This window comes from Pelecanus crispus, chromosome 12, assembly GCF_030463565.1.
Source record: "Pelecanus crispus isolate bPelCri1 chromosome 12, bPelCri1.pri, whole genome shotgun sequence".
Lineage (NCBI taxonomy): Eukaryota > Metazoa > Chordata > Aves > Pelecaniformes > Pelecanidae > Pelecanus > Pelecanus crispus.
In genome coordinates, this window is record NC_134654.1 from 15,562,720 (window position 1) to 15,584,670 (window position 21,951).

Consider the following 21,951-nt stretch of genomic DNA (forward strand, 5'->3'; position numbering starts at 1 on the left):
CCTCCTTGATCTGAGATTGCAGATCTCGGGCTCTGACGGTCCAGGCACGCTATGGCTGTGGTCACCTCCTTAGGAGGGAAAGCAACCTTGCGTACATAGGAATGATACAGGATTTACACAAGAATAACTCCGAAAACTGCAGACAGTCACATCCTACAAGGAAGACTTGGAATGCTGCCTGATTGCCGAGGGTGTAGAGGGGCTGCAGGACATACTGTCCCACCCAACCCTGCATCAAGTGTTGGAGGAGGTCCTACTTTGGCAGGTTTCTGTGGGCATATGCAAATTCACAGTGTGAATACATATGCTGGCTTAAGTTCAGAGAAGAAGAAACTATTGTTACTGTGGATTCCTAATTTGAATTTCTGTGCCCATCAGAGGTATTGACCCATGTCTACATTAATAGCTCTGTATTAGTACCTCAGTACCAGTATAAACCCCAAAGGCAGCACAATGTGACTAAGGGCATGTGGGCTTTGCTTGGTATCTTGGAGTGAAATCTCTGAAAGGTGCTTAGTATTAATCATTCAAAGTCTGAAGGATTACAAGGATTACTGAAATCTAGCAAAATTCTCCAGAATGTTGTATATGGACATGTAGCCCTCATGCTAAGAACAATTTGCATACTGAGTTCAGCTAAGACTTATATATTTCATATTAAATAACACTACCTCCAACATGAAGCAGCATTTAGAGATAACACCAAGTGTGTCTGCTTACTTTTCTGTCAGCTGCACTGTAATAGAAAAATATTCTTGGTGGCTTAGACCAGCAGAGGAGAAGGGGCCTGACTAAATTCAGCATTAAACAGTCCCGTGCCATTCAAACTGACTATCAAGGCTATTCCACCAACTCCTCTGGAAGAATCAGCATTAGAAAAACTATTTCAGACAGTCAGAACAAGAAGACAAAATGTTAAAACGTTGACTACTTTCACTTGAAAACTCTAAATTCGTATCCATTTCCTTTTTCCCCATTTTGTATTAACTAAATAAAACATGGAAAAGAAGAACTTCTCATTCAGTGTTTTCAGTAGATGGTTTTAAGATATATTTTTGAAGGAAATTATGAGCTAAAGCAATGGCAGCTGTAACAGCATGTGTTGTGAACACAGGCAGTATATGAACTCTCAGTAAATATCTACAGGGGAAAGACACCTGACAATTGGACTAAGTTTGTGGAGGCTGGAAGAGGAGGCAGGAGAAAGTGCAAAAAAATACTGGAAGAATAACCCAGCATTCAGTGGTTTAGTGCATGACATAAAGCTCACAAAAAGTGAAGTGTTTGGTCAGCTGGCATAAGCATCCCTGAAAAGGATTCTAAACTACCAAGCATCTGCTTTGGATTTGTTTTAATTTATAAAGCTCATCTATCCCACCCAAGTATCACTTATATGACACTGGCATATCGGCTTCTTACAAAGCTTCTTACAAAGAAGCAGTCTCTAATCTGAAGTAGATGATCCAGATTTCACCGTAGTTTAACTCTGTAGATCCCAGTAAGTTACATCAGGGAAAACTCTGCCCCATTTCCTGTATCCAGGTGCATCCAAGGAGAAATCTGTCCAGGAATGGATCTGTTGAAAGAAATGCAAGTGTCTCAAATGAAAAAGAAGAATGCAACGTTTCCTGCCAGCCATTAATTTTCTGTCAATCCTATTTCCATCTCTGTAGGGTTGGACTCCACTGGACCAGAAGCAAACCACAGCACAGTTAAAAGAGAAGAGGCGAACTGAAATCCATCTCTGAATACAGACTGTCCTGCACAGCAATGCAGTGTCAGCAAGGCACACATTCCCCAGGGAGGAGAAAGGATTCAGTCATGCTGAAAATAGATCCTTCTTGAGACAGAGATCAGGCAGCTGTCTCCCTTTCTGCCAGCCCTTAAGATGTGTATTTTCTTCTCCTGATTACTGTGGTTAGCTGAGAGACAAGGAGTGAGAAGGCATTTTTAGCTAGGCAGCACAGCCAGACTGGAGAGGGGAAGTGTACATGCCTACAACCTCCCTCTCATGTGTGTTCAGGGTCGTCAAGCTCATGAACTGGAAACATGAAAATGTACCTGTATGGCAGGAGGTTTTGCAGTAGGAAAAAGAATCTTTTAGTGTAGTCTGGTGATTCCAAGTTCACCCTGGGAACTACTCTCAGGCCCTCTGCTCCTCCAACTAGAACAGACTGCCCTCCAAAAGGAAGGACTTTGGGGTTATGGTGGATATGAATATGAGTGTTCTCACTGCAAACAGGAAGAACAAAGTACCATGTGGTGTTAGAAGTATGGTCAGCTGATTGTAGGAAGCTATTATCCCTTTTGCTTGACACTAGTGAGTCCTCACCTGAAAAGGTTTGTCCAGTTTAAACTCCCCAGTTCAAAAGGGATGTGAACTAATGGGAGAGGGTCCAGCAGAAGGCTAGCAAGATGGGCAAGGGTCTAGAAAACTTGTGCAATGAAGAGAGTTTGAGGGCATGTTTCGTCTGAGGAAAAAAGAGCTAATGTATATGAGGGGCAGTTGCAAAGACAATGTGCCAAGCTTTTTCATGAGTAGCAGACGATGTAACAAGGGGCAATGACCACAAATTGTTGCTTGAAAGTCTCCAGTTAGACATTAGAAAAATTCTTGACTATTGGGTAATGCAGAAATGGCACAGGCTATCCAGAGAGGTTGCGGAGCCTCTGTCCAAAAAGCTTGGCTAATCAAAGCCATAACTGATCTGATCAACATCAGCAATCAATCTGCTTGAAGCGGGAGACTGAACTAAAGACCTCCAGATGTTTCTTCACAACAGCATTTCAGTGGCTTTAATGTAGAGGTTCCTCTATCCATCCAAAGTAGACAATTGCTCAAAGCTAAGAAGAGAAGGTAACTGCAGCTTCACGTCTTGTGCTAAGAAACAGAAATTTTCCTGGAGTCCTGAAAAACAGCTTTTCTCAAGTGGACCACTGGGCATCAATCTTTGATCTCACTGCATTGTTGGAGACAATGAATTCCATGCAACTTGTCAAAGCATATTCCTCCAGAACACCAATTCCAGAATACCACTTCTCAGTTATGTCATCTGGAAACGTCCTCAGCAGCAGTAGGCTTTGGTAGCTTTCAGTCCTTGAAGAACAGCATGACATGCAGGCAGAGTCAGAGAACTGTGGAGCTCACTGGGGCAGCAAAGTGCAACACATCACATTAGAAAGAACTTCCACCAGGTGAGGAGCAGCAGGGCAGGCAGAGTACAGGAGGGTCCTCTTGTTATCACAGGCTGGACACATTCATGGTGGTAACTGTATGCTGGTAAGCATTTCCCTAGCCCCTTTACAGGAATTTAGGGATCTGGTACAAACCTTTTTCATTCTGAGTCACTAGGTACCATTTGTCAGAAAATATGTGTATGATATAGTGAACAACAGCTAACATCACCACTGTGTGTTATTTCTGATCATAAAATAACATTGAAGGAAATAAGATTACACGATGTCCCTGCCAAAGGAAGGGTGGTTGGATGAGATGATCTTTAAAGGCCCCTTCCCACACAAACCATTCTGTGATTCTGTGAATGACTGTACTGGGTGAGATCAAAGGAACATATAGACTCTCACACCCGAGACATTTCTTATCATCCCAATCTCCCCAGATACCCACCCTCTGCACAATGTCCCACCCATGTGGTAAAGCCTTCTAGAGCCCAAACCACCTCAAGTTGGTGAAAAATGTAAGCAAAACCAAGTAAGGCACACATAGGAAACCATACTGAAAACAGCAATATATTTTCTGTGTCACTGCCAATAATGGGAGACAGAAGCACAAGCACATTCCTACTATCTCTATATGAAGCCTAAGAAGCCTTCAGCCTTCTCAGGTCTCAGTGACCTACTCGTCCCGCCACATGGAGACTGTAATGCTCAAGGGATATAGAAGACATCCCAATTATCAGGAATTCCCTTGCACACCCTGCTAGTGAGCCCTGGGAGGCTGGAGAGACCTCAGAGCTGCTCAGCTTGTGCTCCAGTAGGAAACCTCCTCCTGTGGGTCAATGGTCTGGAGAGCAGGCTCAGGTGCCTAGTCAGACAGCAGTGTCTCCTGTGCCTGGGGACAGGTTATTTCAGCTGCTCCTCCTCAGGTGATGCCCCAACCAGGAACTGGGAGGTGCTCAGGGCCTGGGAGGGACAGGGAATATCTGCATAGATATGCTGCTTCTCTGAGCATATATCAGAGCTAAAGTGAAATGAAGTCAATCCTGTACGTGGTAGGTAATTACTGGTGATTACTCTGCCCTGATTCAGCCTAACTAGCTTGCTGGGTGACTGGTCTCCAGACCCTCATAAAACACTGTAAATATTCCATAACATAGAATTTATATACATCTGTTCAGTGTTTAGATACACATCAATGTTTGATGTGTTACCAACTGTCTCTCAACACCATCACACACAGGCGACAGAGTTGCTGACAAGCAGCTTTGCTTGGACGTGCTTCTGAAGTTAGGTTCCTCTCATTTATAACAACCAAATAAGACCTGGTGTTGAGAAATTAGAAGATTTTTGTCCATCTGCTGCATCTGTTACTTATTTTCAGAGGAATTAGCATATATTCCCTCAAAATCTCCAGAGGAAGAACATCCTGCCTAGTCACTAGTACAAAAGAAACAGATTGCACAGTAAACCCATTCAGAACAAACACCAGTTTAACTTTCCTTTCTTTTGTTTGACAAAACTCCCTCCATAGGTGCTATAGCACTAGGATGCTTCCTAATTAAAGACAGTCTAATGCTGTTTCAAGCTATCTTCCACCTTACATTGCTACCTGTTATCTAATAAACAGCACCTGAGGAAAGTGGTTTTTTAGCAATTTCAATGCCAGGCATCAGGACAAGCCTGTTCCTGCAGAGGGAGTTGGAAGTGGCTGAGTTTGAACAGGTAAGTGTGGGAAGATCACTGACTTTCCAGGCTTGCAGCTGGTGGGATAGATGGGGAAAAGCTGTGACTGTGGTTTCTGGGAGCAGCTATTTAGCACTACACACTGCTCCAGTATACCTTCCCACAGTGGTAATCTGGCCTTGCAGAGCTCTGGCATAGGTAAAGCCATGTTGCGGTGATCATTATGTGATTATTATCCCCTGCTTCTGAACACTGCTGTCTACAGGAGGCTTTTCTCAAACAGTAGGGTTTTGTTTTACTCCCTTCCTTCCCTTTCCCCAGGTCTTCAAAGAATTTTACTCACAAGTAATTTGCTTTTCCAGCTGCTATACAAAACAACCTCAGCCCATTTGAGAGGATATGAAACAGCAGCTATGAGTCCATCTTGCAGCTGAAAACAATGAGGGTCTATAAGGCTTGCTCAGCCGTGAGAAAGTCAGAGCAGAAAAAAAAGCATCATGCAGAGATAGTCTTATAAATTTGAGAATAAGCAGACAGCCATATCCGCCTAGAGCTAAGGTCCAGCTGGTATTTTGTGCACGAGTGTATATTGGATGGTTGGTAAAAATCCAATTTCACTTTTTCCATACTATTTATAATACTATGTAAGCATATCATCTTCACACCTGGTTGTTCCTTTCCCAAAGTGAAAGATCATATTCTGGACAGTTTGCTTCTCCAGTGCTCCCATCAATTTTGTCATCTTTCTCTGTACCTTTCCTAACTGCACAGGCCAAAACTGCAGATAGTAGGTGGTTTGTGGAGCTGGTACAATGAAGTCTGTTTTGGTTTCAGCTGATCCTGATAATTCCTGATACTCTGTGTTTTGTGGCCACCAGTGAGCACTGACTTGATGTTTGGAGGCAACTATTAACTATTCTGGTAGCCTTCCTATCTCCCAATCCTGGCCCTCCTTTCAGAGGCTGAATTTCTATAGTGTTTGGTCTATGTATGGCTCAGTCATTGTATGGACAGAGAAGTTGATGTTCTGTTTCATCTGCATAAAGCATTTTTACGACTGATGATTATACAGTCTGCCTTACAAGGACGGCATCTTTCTTAGTGACTTTCAGCAAAATGACAGTGAGTGAGACTCAAGAGTGGCACACCCAGCTAACAGAGCAGTGGAGAGACACGTAAAGCAGCAAACTTTTATTTGGGGGTGAAACAGCTCTTCACTGAGTATCAGAGTTGTGCTGTTACTCAGACTCCTCCTGTTCCCAGGAAACATCAGAAGAGCTGGCCGAGGAGGTGACATTCAGGATGCCCTTTCTATCACCCACCAAAGCAGCTGAGGAGCTCCTGTTACAGAGCAAGGGAGTGGGGTGGCAGGCTAAGATGGCTAAGACGCCTCCGGGTAAGACAAAGAAAAAAGAAAGCAAGCGGCAAAAGAGGGAGGGAAGGAAAATAAGGATTAGGTGCATAATATTAGCACTAGCAACAACCGTATCCTAAAAAAGAGAGCAATGAGGTGGTATCTTCCTAGGCTGACACTCATCTGTGACAGACGCACAAATCCCACTTCTGGACAGATTTCAGTGCTGTAAATGGAAATATAGTGGTATGGAATTTCTATAAACCTGTTCACTTTAAGCATTAGACTTTTCAAGGTTAAGACAGCCCACTGGATTACCATAGGATTTTCTGAGTGCCAGAGCCACTCAGTGAAGTTAGCAACAGGATATGTAGCAGAATTTTCTAGTGACATTTTCTGAACTAACTTTTTATGCTGCAGAGGAGTTCCTTTTGCATCCTCAGGAAATTTGTTAACAGCCTCATTATTTTATGTTGGCAGATAGATTTCCTTGGTGGTCAGCCTAAATATTTCCTTAATTGCTCTCTGCATCCATCTGAGATGCAGAGTCCCTGCTCCCCCTGAAGGGCAAATCAGTTGTGTAAAGCAGAACAACTCCAGCAGGAGACAATGACAGTGACACATGCCACCAGATAGCCAGCAGCCAGGGTGTTTTACATCTCAGAACTGTGACCTGAGAAAAGACATATTAAATCTTCTGCAGCTCAAGATGCAGTGCCAACTTCACTCCATCACTGCTTTGCTGAGAAACACAGGTGTATGTTGCCTTCCTTCCAAATCAGTCCCTCAGGTCCCTCAAAGTGCCTGCTGCTCCCTGAGAAGTGCCTCCACATAACCAGTATCTTGCAGGGTGCCTCACAGGGTCTCACAGCAAGCTCATCCCATGATTCTGTACTGCTGTCTGCCTCTTAAGTTAGTTAAGCTTGGACTTTACCTCTCTGGGCTCTGATGCCAAAGCTTTCATGTGTGCAGAACTGCATTTCTCCCAAAAGTACTGTGCTGACATGAGGGTTGTGCTGCTGGCAACGGGTTGGGGATGGGGGAAGGCAGGACCTTTAAGACCACAGTCATGAGACCCTAACAGCAAGGCTCAGGCAATTCCTCCTCTCCTGGGGCTCCTGACACGAGCTTACAGTGTGAATTATTGAATCTGATTTTACTGACAAAGAGTTTCCAAAGGGGAATATTTTCAACCATTTGCTGTACTATTACTGGAATGCTGCATTTGAGCTCAGGAGATCCCTGGCCATCCATAAGGGACAGCAGCTCTGTATGAGCCCATCAGCTGCATCTATTTTAAACTTTCTCTCAGAGATGTTCATTTATGGCCACTATGGACTGATGTTTTTCTCACGGCCTTTGCACAAGCCCTTATCAGGTGACAGGCAGCCTCACTCCACAGATAGAGTGTCAATGCAAAATGACCCTCATTCTCCATAAAGCAGCAAGTAATTCATCTTCCTCACATCAGTGTCCCACTTTGTTCCTGATAATCCAGCAGGCTTTATAGCAGTGGCTGTCACTGCGCATTTTTTCCCAGACTCTGCTACTCCTGCATGAATCCTCCCCCCAGTTCAGAACTGCTAATTTGTTCCTTTCCCCATTACATATCTACCCCCTCCTCCCAGGATGGACAGAAGTGGCTAGCACCACTCAGAGATGCTTAGCTTCTGCTCACATCTCCTCCTCGACTTTTGGGTTGGTTATTTTATTTCTTGCAAGATTCTTCAAAAAACCTATACATGGGTGGTAGCCACAGGCTGGGCTCACACAGAATGACAAACTAGGTCCCTGTGGGGTGGGCCACAGCAGCAGCTCAAAACCTCGGCCACTCTGCACTGTTCCCATCCACTAACCACCTGCTAGAGAAAGCAGCAGCTCCTGGGGCCAGTGGTTGCCAACCAGAGCTGCCTTCCCTGCCTGGGGAGCAGGCTGGAGCAGCTGAGGTCTGGCCATGTTTGGGGGCTTCCAGACTCCACCTGGGGACTTCCAGTAGTCCATGAAGTCTTCAACCATCTGAGAAGGTATGGCTTTTCACTGCCTCGTCCCAATACAGCTTATGCTCCTGGGTTTAGGAAATGCTGCCTGAGGATGCTTTCTTTGCAGCATAGCCAGCTCCCCACCGCACAGTGCGCAGGTGTGAGTGATAAGCCATGTGCAACGCTAATGAAACAACCTTTACAGATTAAATACAGTAAATTATTTCTTCAAAACTAAAATTAAGCTTTACAGAGCTCTCCTGAGGTGGGCTACAAGTTAGATTATCATTGTAGTGTTTCCCAGCAGTTTCCCCTCAGATTTCTCCTCACTGTCCTTCCCCAAACCTGATACTGAGTTGTCATTTCTTCCACCCCCACATCCTCTGCCATCTTATCTCTTATCCCTTTTCCTCACACACATCTATCCTGCTCCCAGACTCCTCCCTGCACTCCCCAGCACAATTTCAACATTACCTCAGCAGTGTGGTTACTCTTTCACTGTCTCATGTACTAGCTTACTAATTTTTTCTGCAACAAGAGTCACCTGAAGGTGAGTTCAGCTGCTTGCATCACACTTAATGCACAGGGGCCCCAGCTCTGTATTTGATCTGAGTATGTTCATGGGCTGCTCCCGCTCCACTTGGCTGAGAGAGGGGACATGGATTTCTGCAACGCTGCTGGTTCTGGAGCAAGCTTGGAGCAAGCCCTACCTCTGCCTTCCTCACCAGGGAAGAGATTCATGGATTCAGCATCTTGCTGATCAGCAAAAACTGGGCTTTCAGGTCCACAGGCATTACTTTAATTTGTTGGTGTCCAAGAGAAGTGACACCTCCATCCACCCCAAACTGAGCCCCAACTGACTGCTGGAAGTACCTGGGCAGCTGCTCTGTTCCCCATGGGACAGCACATCCCAGGAGGGCATGGCAAACACCCAGGCACTTGGTTGGCACAGGGTCATTCACAGACTTCAAAGGGGCCACTCTTGATGATAAGAGTATACTCTTACCAGGGAGAGCACAGTCAGGCCTGCTTCTGATTTTTAACGTTTCAGCTGAGGAAGGAGCTGTGCTGCAGCAAGTCTCTCTGGGTAAGAATAGCATCTGCCGTCTTAGGACACAACACGGCTGTCCAGCTCCTACATGGCAGCACGTTGCGCTGAGATATAGAAGGCAACCTACCCGCTGAGGAATGTCTTTGAGTGCTATTAGTGGAAGCATATCATCTGCACAAACAGGCATGTCCCCTCGCAGGACTCTTGCAAGAGCGGGGCTATTCTGAGCTTTTGACACTGAGGATGAAAGGATACAAATGACAGGCTGATCCTCCTGGCATGGGCAACCTCCAAAGCCCTCTGAGGCCTTATCTCCTCTGCTGGGAATGACTCTTGTGAAGGCTCATGGGTGATTTGGTGGGACCTCAGAGCCCAGGAGGCAGGGGACAGGAGGGAGCTGTGAATTTGCTGGAGATGCAAGGCCAAGCCTCAGTCCCATTAGCACTGCCCAGCTGTGCTTATGGCAAGTCCTGCCTGAGGGTGTGCACCTGTCCCTGAGCTTAGGGCATGCAGCTGCCTGCTTTATTTTCAAACACATCCTTGAGAGCTAGAGAGATACCAGATGGTGTGTAACTGTGTGCAAGTGAAAAACAAATCCTTTGCAGCCAGAAGGGTATTCACCTCTTGCCACCTGAAGCTTGCTATCTCTGAGTGGTTTTTTAGCATCATGGATGTTTGAGAGGCCCCTTTTCTTTTTCCCAGCCATCGCAAATCCCCTCCCAGACTTATTCCTATCCTTTTAACATCCTCTTTCTTGTTCTGGTATGGATTTCTTTCAATCCAATTTATTTTTATGTTTCATTTTTATTTCTGTTTCTTTTTTGTTGCTTTGTGAGAACTGGGTCTTCACATTAAGCTCTCTGGGGACAAAAAAACCCACTGTCCCAGAGAAGTTTTCCAGCAGGATCAACTGGCCAAGTCAGTCTCCCTAGGGACTCCAGATTCAGCTGGACTGATGCGCAGCAGCAGTGTTAGCAGGCAGGAACAAGTAAGTGGTCAGGGGATTGCATGTGTATTAGGTAGCTTATAAAGTGCTGCCACTAAATGCAAACCCACACCCTTAGGGGATGGATCTGATGCTAGCTCTTGGAAGAAGGCCCCTTGGCACAGTCCCAGCCTCCTGAGCCATTCCCAGGCACGTCTAGCACTCCTGCAGATGAAGACTCAGTTGGTTCAGCAGGCAGACCAGAGGCACAACTATTCATTCATGGGCAAGTTATTTTTCCAGCAGCCTAATAAGTTAAACTGACTCCTCCTACAACCCCCAGCAGTCTGGCTTTGCCAGGCACCACTATGCATGCTACTTGGGCATCCCCCTGTGTCTATCACAAGACAGTACACAAGACAGGTGTGGGCAGTGTAAACAGCCTCTCCTTGGCTGCTCACCTAAAGATCAGGCTGGCGATAAAGAGAAAGGCTTTACCCCCCATCTTGGTGCCACGTGACGAAGCTCAGGTTCCTACAGAGCAGCCTTGCCAGGTGGAGACTCAACCAGGATCTTAAAACCTTCTCCCTGCTGTGGCAGGCTGTGTGATGGGAATGTCGGACAGGTCTGTGTGCTCCTCTGAGGCTCTCCAGCAGCGGATTGCTCCCATTTGTGCTGCCCTGAACCATCACGGCTCAGCATGGGCTAAGCTTCGTTGCAGTAACTTGAGCTGTGAAGCCTTGTGACCATGGCCATGCATTTCTTTCAATTTGTTTTATTCTTATTGCATGAAGTAGGCAGTACATAAAGATGACCACTGGCTTTCCACAGAGCTGCATTGCTACCAGCAGGCCCTGAGCCCAGTTCCATAGTCGTGCTCTTAGGATCCTTAACTCCAAACTAGCCAGACCAATCTACATGTATGGCATTTTATGCCAATGCAGGCACCATGGTCTCCAGATACGGTCAACCTGGGGACTCAAGGCTGCCAGGTGGGAAAGCCAGGCTCCCCCACTTGCCATTCAGCCAACCTCATAGTGAGTCAGAGCCCAAGCATTAAACTGAAAGAGAATTCCCCTTTTTGAAATGGGAGAGAGCTCCACTGCCAGCAGAATTGAGCTTGTGGGGTGAGGGTAGTGATTATCCTGCTAAAGCTACATCCCTGCAGAGCCCTGTTCTCCAGGGTCCGATGGGGCTGCTGCACTCCACCCACTGTGCTTCAGCAGGTGGGAAAGAGTCTCAGAAGACCAGGGACTGTGTAGCTGGGGCAAGAGCAATCAGCAAACTTAGTACCAAAAGCGGGAAAGAGGGCTGGGAGGCTTACATGACGTATCCAAGCTGATGCCTGGATACTCTGGAATGACTAATGACAGTCCCCTGATTAGGGCTGCTAGACTGGATTAGATCCTAGATTGGATCCTGCAATGGGGGCTTCTATGTGGGCTTTGGGTAGCCATAGGTGTAGGCTGTATATAGGGGCTTTTACTATGAATGCTATGAGTAGGGCTAGGCCGGATAAGAGGCCAGTTCAGGAGTTTGGTAGTGCAGGATGGGTTAGTTCTAGTATTGTTAGGTGTAGGGAGCCAGTTTGGGTGTGTAAGTGTAGGATTGTGACTAGTAGGGGTAGGGAGCTGATGAGGGTGTCGAATTGTACATAGATGCCGGCACTTAGGTGTTCTGGTTGATTTCTTTATCGTGTGATTTAAGATTAGCAGTTAGTAATTTCCCGTTGGTTTTGCACAGCTACTTCTAAGGAAATTGCAGATGTTTTTCTACAGGTCTATGAAGTAGATTATTGTACTGTGCAGCCAGTTATTTGACACACTGGGCTAGGCTGTGACATGACCTAAGAGCAAAGCAGGACTTCAGATTGCATCCTTAAGCACAGCAGTGTGCAGTGAGCCGCTGAGAACAAGATGCAGGCAGTCTCCTGGGAAAACGCTGCTTTCAGGCAGCAGAAGCTGAAACAGAAGTCATCCCTTGAGAGAGCAAAAGAGCAACACATCCAGATCTGTCCCAACTGGTGTGAAAAACCAGCACTCAGTTTTGATTCCCCAAAATCACAGGTGTATAACAGTGGATGGAGGCCCCTTTTGAAAGGATTATGGTGTGGGGACAGTTTTGAGGGAAACTAAGGGCTAGGTTGACTGAGAAGGTTTATCAAAGTTCCAGGTTTCTCAGACAAGCTGAAGACCTTGCAGCTCATCAACTCAGTATCTCATGAGGTTATTTTTGGGCAGAGTGATAGGAAAGCTTGGGCCATTGCATAATGATCATTACCAAACGCTCCTAAGGAAATGTGAAAATCCATTTGTAACTAGGGCAGTAGTTCACAGACCTCTGGAGAGCAAGATGAGAGGAGAAACGGGTAACCCCAAACCCTGCCCAACCTGGCAGTAGTTCTGTTTATCTCTGACCAGGAATGTGAGGGCAATATTTAATTATCTGAGCAAAACAGAGTCCCTGTACTGGTGTTTGCAGATGATCTGCTTCCCAGGTCTTGGGACAGAGTGAACGACTTTACTGACGACCACAGCGTTGGTCTGCAAGCTCTCTGGTTTGAGCACACAAGCAAGGAAGTGCCACAGGCTTTACAGCACCTTGACATTTGACTCATTCATGACAAACAGTTGTTAAGGTTTGAGAATAGGAACCAAAGCACTAAACATGATTGTCCCAGTGGGTTCAGAGAAATATCTGGGTATGAGGGTGTATTCATAGTTTGGACCATCAAAATGAGATCTCATTTCCAAACTAAACTGGTAGATTAAACTCACTCAGAAGCTGAAAATGCTGAATGTGATCACTGTTCCAAAAATCCCCATCTATTTTAAACTGCATTTCATATACGAAAGACAGTACATGCACCTTTTTTGATACCAGTAAGGGCCCTCCATATCTCCACATGCATGTGTAAGTTTTCTGTATTCAGTGACAAAAGGTGGGAATGGATGGACTCACAGCCTCATTCCCTTGTACAAGTGTGATGCTTGCATAGACTTGCTAGCTCGGAAACATGGTAACTCATCAGAGTGTCCTGGAGTGTGGATTTGAGAAAGGACACAAGAAGATGTGGCTGAAGGCAGGAGATAAAAACAAGATGCCCAACTTTCATGATCTCACATGCAATCCTGTAATGCCCCAGCTATTAAAGAATGACAAGGAAACTGAGTAACTGAGAGACCTCCTACCCCAATATCAGATGCTCTAAATCCTGCAACTGGGAAAAAAAAAAAAAAAAAAAAAGAAAATTTCACAAGTGGACTAAAATACCTAGAAAAGGATGCTGTGTGGTACACTCTGACAATTCCAGTAGCAATAACCAGATCTAGATTTAGCAAGAACCCCCGAGAGACTCCTCTTTGTGGCACTACTAAACTACCATGTGAAGCTACAAGAAACTGCACATCCCACCAGAGAGTTGTGGGGTCGGAGCCTAGAAAACGCATGGAAGCACTGCAGATAATATCCCAACAATTCTGAGACCTACTCCCACACTTTGGGAGCACACCTTGCAGCACCAGTCAATCCAGTCAGTGAGCACAAGTTCACTGGCAGCCACATAAAGGAAGAAACAATGGGCAGGGTCCTGTGAGCCCCATCGTAGAGAGCAGGCTGAAGAGCTCAAACAAACTGAGCTTGTGTTAGTGAATAACAGAAGGGCCCAGGTGACAGGGAGAACTATCAGTGACAAGAGAAACATCTGTGTTAGAAAATACATTGCTATCAATGTATTTTGCCAGAACAAATGAAAAATCAGACAGTTGCTAAAGTGTGTGTACATTATGTTTCCACTGGGGGCCAGAGGGGACTGATGGAGGGTGGGAGGGGGTTTGGACCCAATGACCCCCAGAGATCCCTTCCAACCTCAACCATTCTGTAATATGTGGAAAACAGAGAAATGTTAGAGGCCTTCGATCTCCTGGAGTCCAAGGAGATCGACTGATGGACTGCTCTGTCAGTTGGCTTTGCTGTGCTCTGCAGGCATGACAATGTCTTTGCCAACCTGGGAAGCCATGCTACACCACTTTAGTTTCTGTAGTGGTTCCTAGGTGGTACCTCTGGCACTGAACTCTCAAGGTTTTTGCTCTCTAACTGAGAAACCATTTATAGTTCATGCAGCCTGAACTAGGGATGTGAATCTCCAGGTTATCTGATGCGAGGAAGTGATGTACTAATAGGCTACAATGGGGGTCTGTTTGTTTGGACAGGGTTGTGTTCAGCAGTGGGTCCCATCGATAGCACAGCTCTACCTCCCTTTCTGCACACTGAAGTACAAATCCCAGGTCAGGTAGGGACATGTGACTGGCCCATAGGATCTCAGTGCAAAGGGGTACGGTGCGGTGCTACAAATGAGTGAACTGTTGACCTGGTGTGGTGGCACCCAAGTGATTAAGGCTCGTGATTATTTTGTGGTAATGGAAGAAACAGGTCTGCCTGTCCAACAGGAGCAGCCCATATATAGGTAATGTTGGACTGGCAAGGATTAGGCAGAGATATTGACCATGATGGTAGGGCCATCCTGACTCTTTGCCAAGGATCATGAGTACACTGGATGAGGAGGAATGGAAAAAATTGGGGGTCTAATAGGGAGCCATGGTGAAACCTTCAAAGGTGTCATGGGAGGGGCAGGTACCTGCTGGTTTTATTAACCTCTTTGTAGTTGAAAACTGAGAAAGAGGTGACGTCCATCACTTTTTCAGACAAGAGTGACAGAACATCTTGGGTTGCTCCTCGCGCATCCTTGATACTGACAGCAGAAGCAGGCCAGACTGCTTCCTGAGCACTGGTGTGGCTGTGTCCTGGAGACAGGTAAGGTGAGATCCGTTTGGATACACCTTTCCTAGGCACACAGACATGAAGCAGCTAGCTGGAACTTCCCAACAGTGTCAGCATCCTATTTGACCCAGCATCTAGTGCTGTGCACAAACTAATTCACCTTCTCAGAGCACTGGAATGTCTGCACAAAGGTATCCCATTCACTCTCTAGCCCTTACTGTGCTGCCAGGTATGTCTCCTCAGCAGTCTTCACCAGTGCCAAAGTGTCTGGGTTTTCTCACTACCTATGATCCTGCAGTTTCAACTATACCACACATACACCACAAAGTAGCTGAACGTGTATTTCTCTTTGGGAAGCACCAAGGAGAATTATGGTGCCCAGCGTCACTGGGGAGATAAGCTTCAAGCAGCTACTCAGGTTTTGCTGCTAACATTACAGACCATTTGATAACTATTTCCAATGTAACAAATATGTGAGACACCTAAGTTCAAGTCCTCACCTGCTTGGAGCTGCAAACTGGATAGCTCAGAAGTGGGCCAACATTCTGAAGCGTGGTTTGACAACAAGGAGATTAGAAATACTTGATTTGTAATGCACACAGACAGCTGTGGGCTCAGAGGCTGGACCAGTCTTGTTCTCCTATGCGGAAATACAGCAGTGAAACTAAGCACAAATGCTGTAATTTTGTTCACATTGCATGTTTGACATACCACATCTGTTCATACAGTAGTTTATTCTCAGCTTCATTTAACAAGGTCAGGATACCTGCTTTCAAGCAGAAGGTATGGAGGAAGCCTGTCAAACACCTAGATTTTAAGGTCAGGACAAAATTGCTCAAACATGATGATAGCAGCAGTAAGACTTGAACCCACAGGTTTGACTATGTTTAACTTAGAAAGAAAATGACTCATCTGAACATCAACATTTATAGCATCTGAAGTTGCAGATATCTACTTTAATGACACTGCTACAGCAGCAGAGTGACAGAAAATGTTTGTGTCCATAAGCAAATGGAAGAATACTTTGTACCAGTGTAGCTCTAGCTACTGCAAATCCACAGCTGGAAAGATACTTTGTGCAAGTTCTGGTTGTCCCAGAGGAAGCTCATTTTTCACTTCCTAACACCACCTGGAAAGGAGAGGCTTTGTTTAGTCCACACATGTCAAGATGAGTCTTTCGGTCCCTAAAATCATCTGTCTCAATGCACCATCCAGCTAGGATGTACAAATGGAGCCCAGGTCTGTATAGTGTCTGTATGTCTGTGGTGTCTGTATGTCTGTAACCCTTAAGACCACATATCATCAAATGCTATGCTGTCGGACTGATGGGTTGAAACGGAGAAACATTATCTGTTGGCTGTTCTGAAGTGCTACTTTACTGTTGCAGTGCTTAAACAACCTGCACCCCAATCCTCTGGGACCATTGGATCTATTAAAAGATTTAGGCATTACAATGCTTAATTTTTAAGCCTCCCAGAACAGAATCCTAAACTCATGCCAGGTGCCCAGGCTCCATATACACTGCACACTATCAGGCACCTCAAAGTAGGATCTAAAACTATAACATACTGCAGAGAGAGTTGCCCACAGTCAGCATGTTCAACCTGCCTTTACCTGGGGATACCCAATAGGAGATATCTGAAATTTTGCCCCTGTCTGGGCTTTCAATTCAATTAGAGATTCAGCATTCCCTCCGTAAGGTAATCTCATGTCTAGACTTTGCTCAGGAACCTGGACTCAGCCTTCTAAGTGTTTCCCCTGAGGTCTCAGCAAGATACTCTGACAAGCTCTTTGACAAGTCAAAGCCTTTTACTGGAGCATGGCATTAAGTGACTCACCGAAAGTTGCACACCAGCCTCTGGCAGAACCAGCATTGTCTATTATGTCACAGGCCAGAGTTTTCAGGAGAAAGCATGTTCTCCATAGCGTCTCTATTCTAGAGTTAAAATGCTGTATGGGTCAGAGAATGCTGTGAGTAAGCAGAGGGCAGCCTGGAGCCAAGGTTGTCCATTTCCTGGATACATGCTCTAGGCACTAGTAATTTTTCCAAAACATGGACTAAGGGTATTTTGTCTTCAACCACAAACTGAGCTAGACTACTGCAGTCAAAAGGTGTTATACCTGCTCAGATCACACTAGGAAAAATAGGCTATAGATCTTGTACCAAACAGTCTTGGGTTGGAGACAGACAACTGCCCAGGAAGCTCAGCTAGGAAACAGTGCTGCTGCATCTTTCTCAATCAGAATCACAGAATCATAGCATCGTTTAGGTTGGAAAAGACCTTTAAGATTATCCAGTCCAACCATTAACCTAACACTACAAAGTCCACCACTAAACCATTTAAGGGTAGAGTAGCAATTTCATGTTTCCTGGCTTGGTGGCTGGATTATTTATAATGAAAGTAAAAACTAGGAATCATTAAGATTGGAAAGCACCTTTACGATCATCAGTCCAATCATCAACCCAACACCACCATGCCTACTAAACCATGTCCCAAAGTGCCACGTGTACCCATTTTTTGAACACTGCCAGGGATGGTGACTCCACCACCTCTCTGGGCAGCCTGTTCCAATGCTTGACTACCCTTTCTGTGAAGAAATTTTTCCTAATATCCAATCTAAACCTCCCCTGACACAGCTTGAGCCCATTTCCTCTCATCACTTGTTACTTGGGAGAAGAGCACAACACCCACCTCACTACAACCTCCTTTCAGGTAGTTGTAGAGAGCAATAAGGTCTCCCCTCAGCCTCCTCTTCTCCAGACTAAACAACCCCAGTTCCCTCAGCCGCTCCTCATAAGACTTGTTCTCCAGACCTTTCACCAGCTTTGCTGCCCTTCTCTGGACACGCTCCAGCACCTCAATGTGCAGGACCCAGCACTTGGCCTTGTTAAACCTCATACTGCTGGCCTCAGCCCATCCGTCCAGCCTGTCCAGATCCTTCTGCAGGGCCATCTTACGTTCGAGCAGATCGACACTCCCACCCAATTTGATGTCATCTGCAAACTTACTGAGGGCGTACTCAATCCCCTCATCCAGATCATTGATAAAGATATTAAACAAGCCTGGCCTCTAAACAGAGCCCTGGGGAATACCGCTCGTGACTGGCCGCCAACTGGACTTAACTCCATTCACCACAACTCTCTGGGCTTGGCCACCCAACCAGTTTTTTATTAATTAACATTAATTAACATTAATTCTGCCTAAGACTCACAGGAAGGTTGTTTTAGGAATGTTCAAAGTTAGGTTGGCTCTCATTACTTTCACTTTATGAGGCAGCTTCTCAAATCTGAAACAAATGTGATGAAACTAGCCCGAAGGCTCATGCTTGGCACCAAAGCCTGAAATGCCAGAGTCACAGAATCATAGTACCACAGAATGGTTTGGGCTGGAAGGGACCTTCAAAGATCATCTAGTCCAAAACCCCTGCCATGGACAGGGACATCTTTCACTAGATCAGGTTGCTCAAAGCCCCATCCAACCTGACCTTGGACATTTCCAATCATGGGGTATCCACAACTTCTCTGGGCAACCCGTTCCAGTGTCTCACCACCCTCTTTGTAAAAGATTTCTTCCTTGTGTCCAATCTAAACCTACCCTCTTTCAGTTTAAAACTGTTGCCCCTTGTCCTGTCACTACAGGCCCTGTTAAGAAGTCTTTCTCTGTCTTTCTTATAAGCCCCCTTTATATATTGAAAGGCCAGAATAAGGGCTCCTCAGAGCCTTCTCTTCTCCAGGCTGAACAACCCCATCTCTCTCAGCCTTTCTTCAAAGTCCCTTTCTTCCAGAACTGTCCTTTCTGAATGACGGCTATACCCACAGGCAAGGCAAAAATCTACTGCTTGATTTGCTTGAGTGAACAGTACAAACTGCGCACCTGCCTCCTGCAACAAAGGCTTACCTTTGTAGAAAGGACTGCTCGGGTTTTAGCTCTGAGCTTATTTACTTGACTCTCAGCAGTATCTGCCCCTTCCTCAGCCTCTTCTACCTTATGCTCTGCTTTTTTGAATTTGGAGAGATTAGCACTGGCTTGTGCATCCTGAAATGGCAAAACAAAAGGAATAAAAACCATCTGGCAACATGCTGGAGCACAGAGCTAACTTTTAAACTGACAGTCCTAGAAAATGGTAAATAAGTATTTGCTTCAGTTTAGTGACTCACAGCTTCCTCAGCCTGTCTTTTGTAGGATTTGATTTTCATCTGCAGTTTATCTACCAGATCTTGTAACCTCATCATGTTCTCCCTGTGTTCTTCATTCTGTGGAAAGGGAATGTGCAATTATACATTCTTGGGAGAAAAAACATCAGGAGAATTGCTTTCTATTTATACCTACCTGGAAAGTAAGCTCTTTGACACACTCTTCATATTTGTGGATGTTTTTCGTAGCCTCTGCAGATTATTTATGTTCTTCTTCCAACTCAGCTTCTAACTCTCAGATCTGGTAAAGCAATCAACAGTTGGCTTGAGCCCTCACACAGGACTCAGAGAAGAAAGGTATCTTTGACACCAATGTTCAGTGCTGGTACCCACTGTGGCCTCCATCTTCAAGAGTTGTTTCTTGCCTCCCCTCAGTGCCAACTGCTCGGCCTCATGCTGAGTGCTGCAGGTCCTTCATGGTCTGGTCCAGGTTCTTATTCATCCTCTCCAGGTGGGTGCTGGTGTCCTGCTCTTTATTCAGCTCTTCTGCCATCATGCCTGCCTTGGAAGAGAGATGACACAAGAAACTGGAAGAACATGAAAGAACAGTGCATGCTGTGCACCATCTGAGAATTTATTCCTGGTTCCTGCTGAACACTCCTGCCGAAAATTCCTGCCACCACATTTCCTGACTCATTTTTTTCTGTGACATGATAGTGGCAGAAACATGACAAAACATAGTAGGAAAAAGGACAGCAAAAAAGATCTGCTTTGCTGCACACGTGGAGCTTGGAACCCTTGGAACCCTTGGAAAGGGTAAATGCTCTGTCCCACTGTATGGTCATTACTGTGACCTTTATTGACACCCAGGTGCCATGGGGTAGAGCAGGAGCCACAGCAAAGCTTGGGAGCAGGGCATGGCACAGCTGAAAGGCTTCTCTGTGTAACACAAGTGGAGTATGATGGAGTCTGCATGCTGTGCCTTAGTGCATGCCCTGTTATTGCCACGATAGCCTGGATGGCTAGTGTTACAAGGCAGAAAATAGTTTAAAACAATCTATGTTATTTAAGACAAAACTAGGATACATTTTGCTCTCAAACATTTGATTCCTACAAAATCAAATTAAGCATTTTGGTGAAATATTGAGTGACATTACTTATAAATAACATAAAATTCAACAAATTGCTTTGGCAGCAAAATACCTAAAAAAATCTAAATTGAAAAATGCGAGAATACAATAACGGCATTAGAAATTTTATACATACATAAATACATATATGTGTGTGTGTACAATTCATTGTAATACTCTATTTCTGTTTTATTCAAACGATCTATATTTTTTCATTTTCATGAGAAAGTGGAGACGTTTTCCTTCTTTTTTAACTCCAAATAAAGTTTTTAAGTGTTAAGATTTTGTTTTGATCCTATGCATCAAAAACCATTAGCAGGTTGGGTCCCATGATACACCAGCCCTATTGCCTGTCTGAGCTTCACTGGCCTTGCACAGTAGGATATAGCATCAATTTTGAATGGAAATCCACAATTCTCATTTGAAAAGCTCTTAAATAGGTTTTTGAAGAGATAAATATTTAAATACATCAGACACTTTACTGGTTTCAATACTGCTGGATTTTTTTGTGGTTTACACTTTCATGCAGCACTGGAGAAAGTTATTTGTTTTAGACTAACTAAATGTGAGTTTAGTTCATTATGATGACAACAGCCCAAATAACTCACCTGTCAGCAGGACAAGTTCCCTGTCACTCTAACCCTCCTCCGATTCGTAGCCTCTTCAACCAGGCCCACAGCCTGGTTCTTTGTCCAACTTGTGACAAGAGTATTTATATTAACTCCTAGCAGCAATGCTGTTGGAAAGCCCTGAAAATTTGAAGAGAAAAACACATTAACATCCTCACATCTGTGATTGCTTTCTTTGCTCTTTCTTCAGTATTTTTTGCTTCATTAGTAATAACTTCCATCGTAGTTTGGATTTGTGCCATATCAGTTTACAGCTGCTTCTTTCTATTAAAAAGGCTGGTGTGCTATGAAGGAGAAAAAGAGAGGCTTTGAGTGTCTGTCTTTAGCCTCTTACACATAGAGACCATGAATTACTATTCGTTCTTACTCTGTGAATCTCTGGACCCCAAAATATGTCTGCCTTAGCAAAGCAAACTACCTGAGTATGGAGGAGCTGCACACATTCAGTTGCATCCAGAAGCTCCTGCTCAGCCACTTGACCACTCCGTCTGCTCCAGGGCTGCGCGTTAGCTCCTCAACTTCAGCCTGCAGCAGGTTTGCTCTGCGCTCCACTATGACCACCTGCTCCTTCAGGTCCTCCTGTGTCCTAAGAGCATCATCCAAGTGCAGCTGCATGTCCTAAATATGAAAAGCCAATTTTGTCCTAATGAATTTCTCGGATACTGTGCTTAAAAATAAATCAACCAAAAAGGTAAACCAAGACCCTGAAAACTCCCTGGATGCTGTGCAGGTGTTTCTGTGCCTCGGCAGCGTGGTGGTTGGCATGGCTCAGCTGGACCTCTATTTCGTTCAGATATCCTCCACCTTCTTCTGCAGCCTTAAGGATTCACTGCTGCTCCTGATCTCAGCATCCAAAACACCCTGCATCGTCTCCACAGTCCTTTGATGGTTCTTTTTTAACTGGCTGATCTCCCCATCTTTCTCAGCAATCTTTCTGTTGATTTCTGATTTAATCTGAGTCAGTTCTCGGTTGACACCAAGGATTTTGACCTCTTCATGCTCAAGAGCTGCCTTTAAAAGAAAAAGGGGAAAAACAAACACAAAAGTAACATTTCAGAGAACATAATCATTGTCGTGTTACTCAATGACTTCACACAAACTCCTAA

General features: G+C 45.1%; 1 pseudogene; it reads right to left on the reverse strand.

The window, feature by feature from the left end:
• Positions 1-2,925: 2,925 nt before the first annotated feature.
• LOC104027666 (myosin-13-like) overlaps positions 2,926-21,951 on the reverse strand; it is a 61,159-nt pseudogene continuing 42,133 nt past the window's right edge.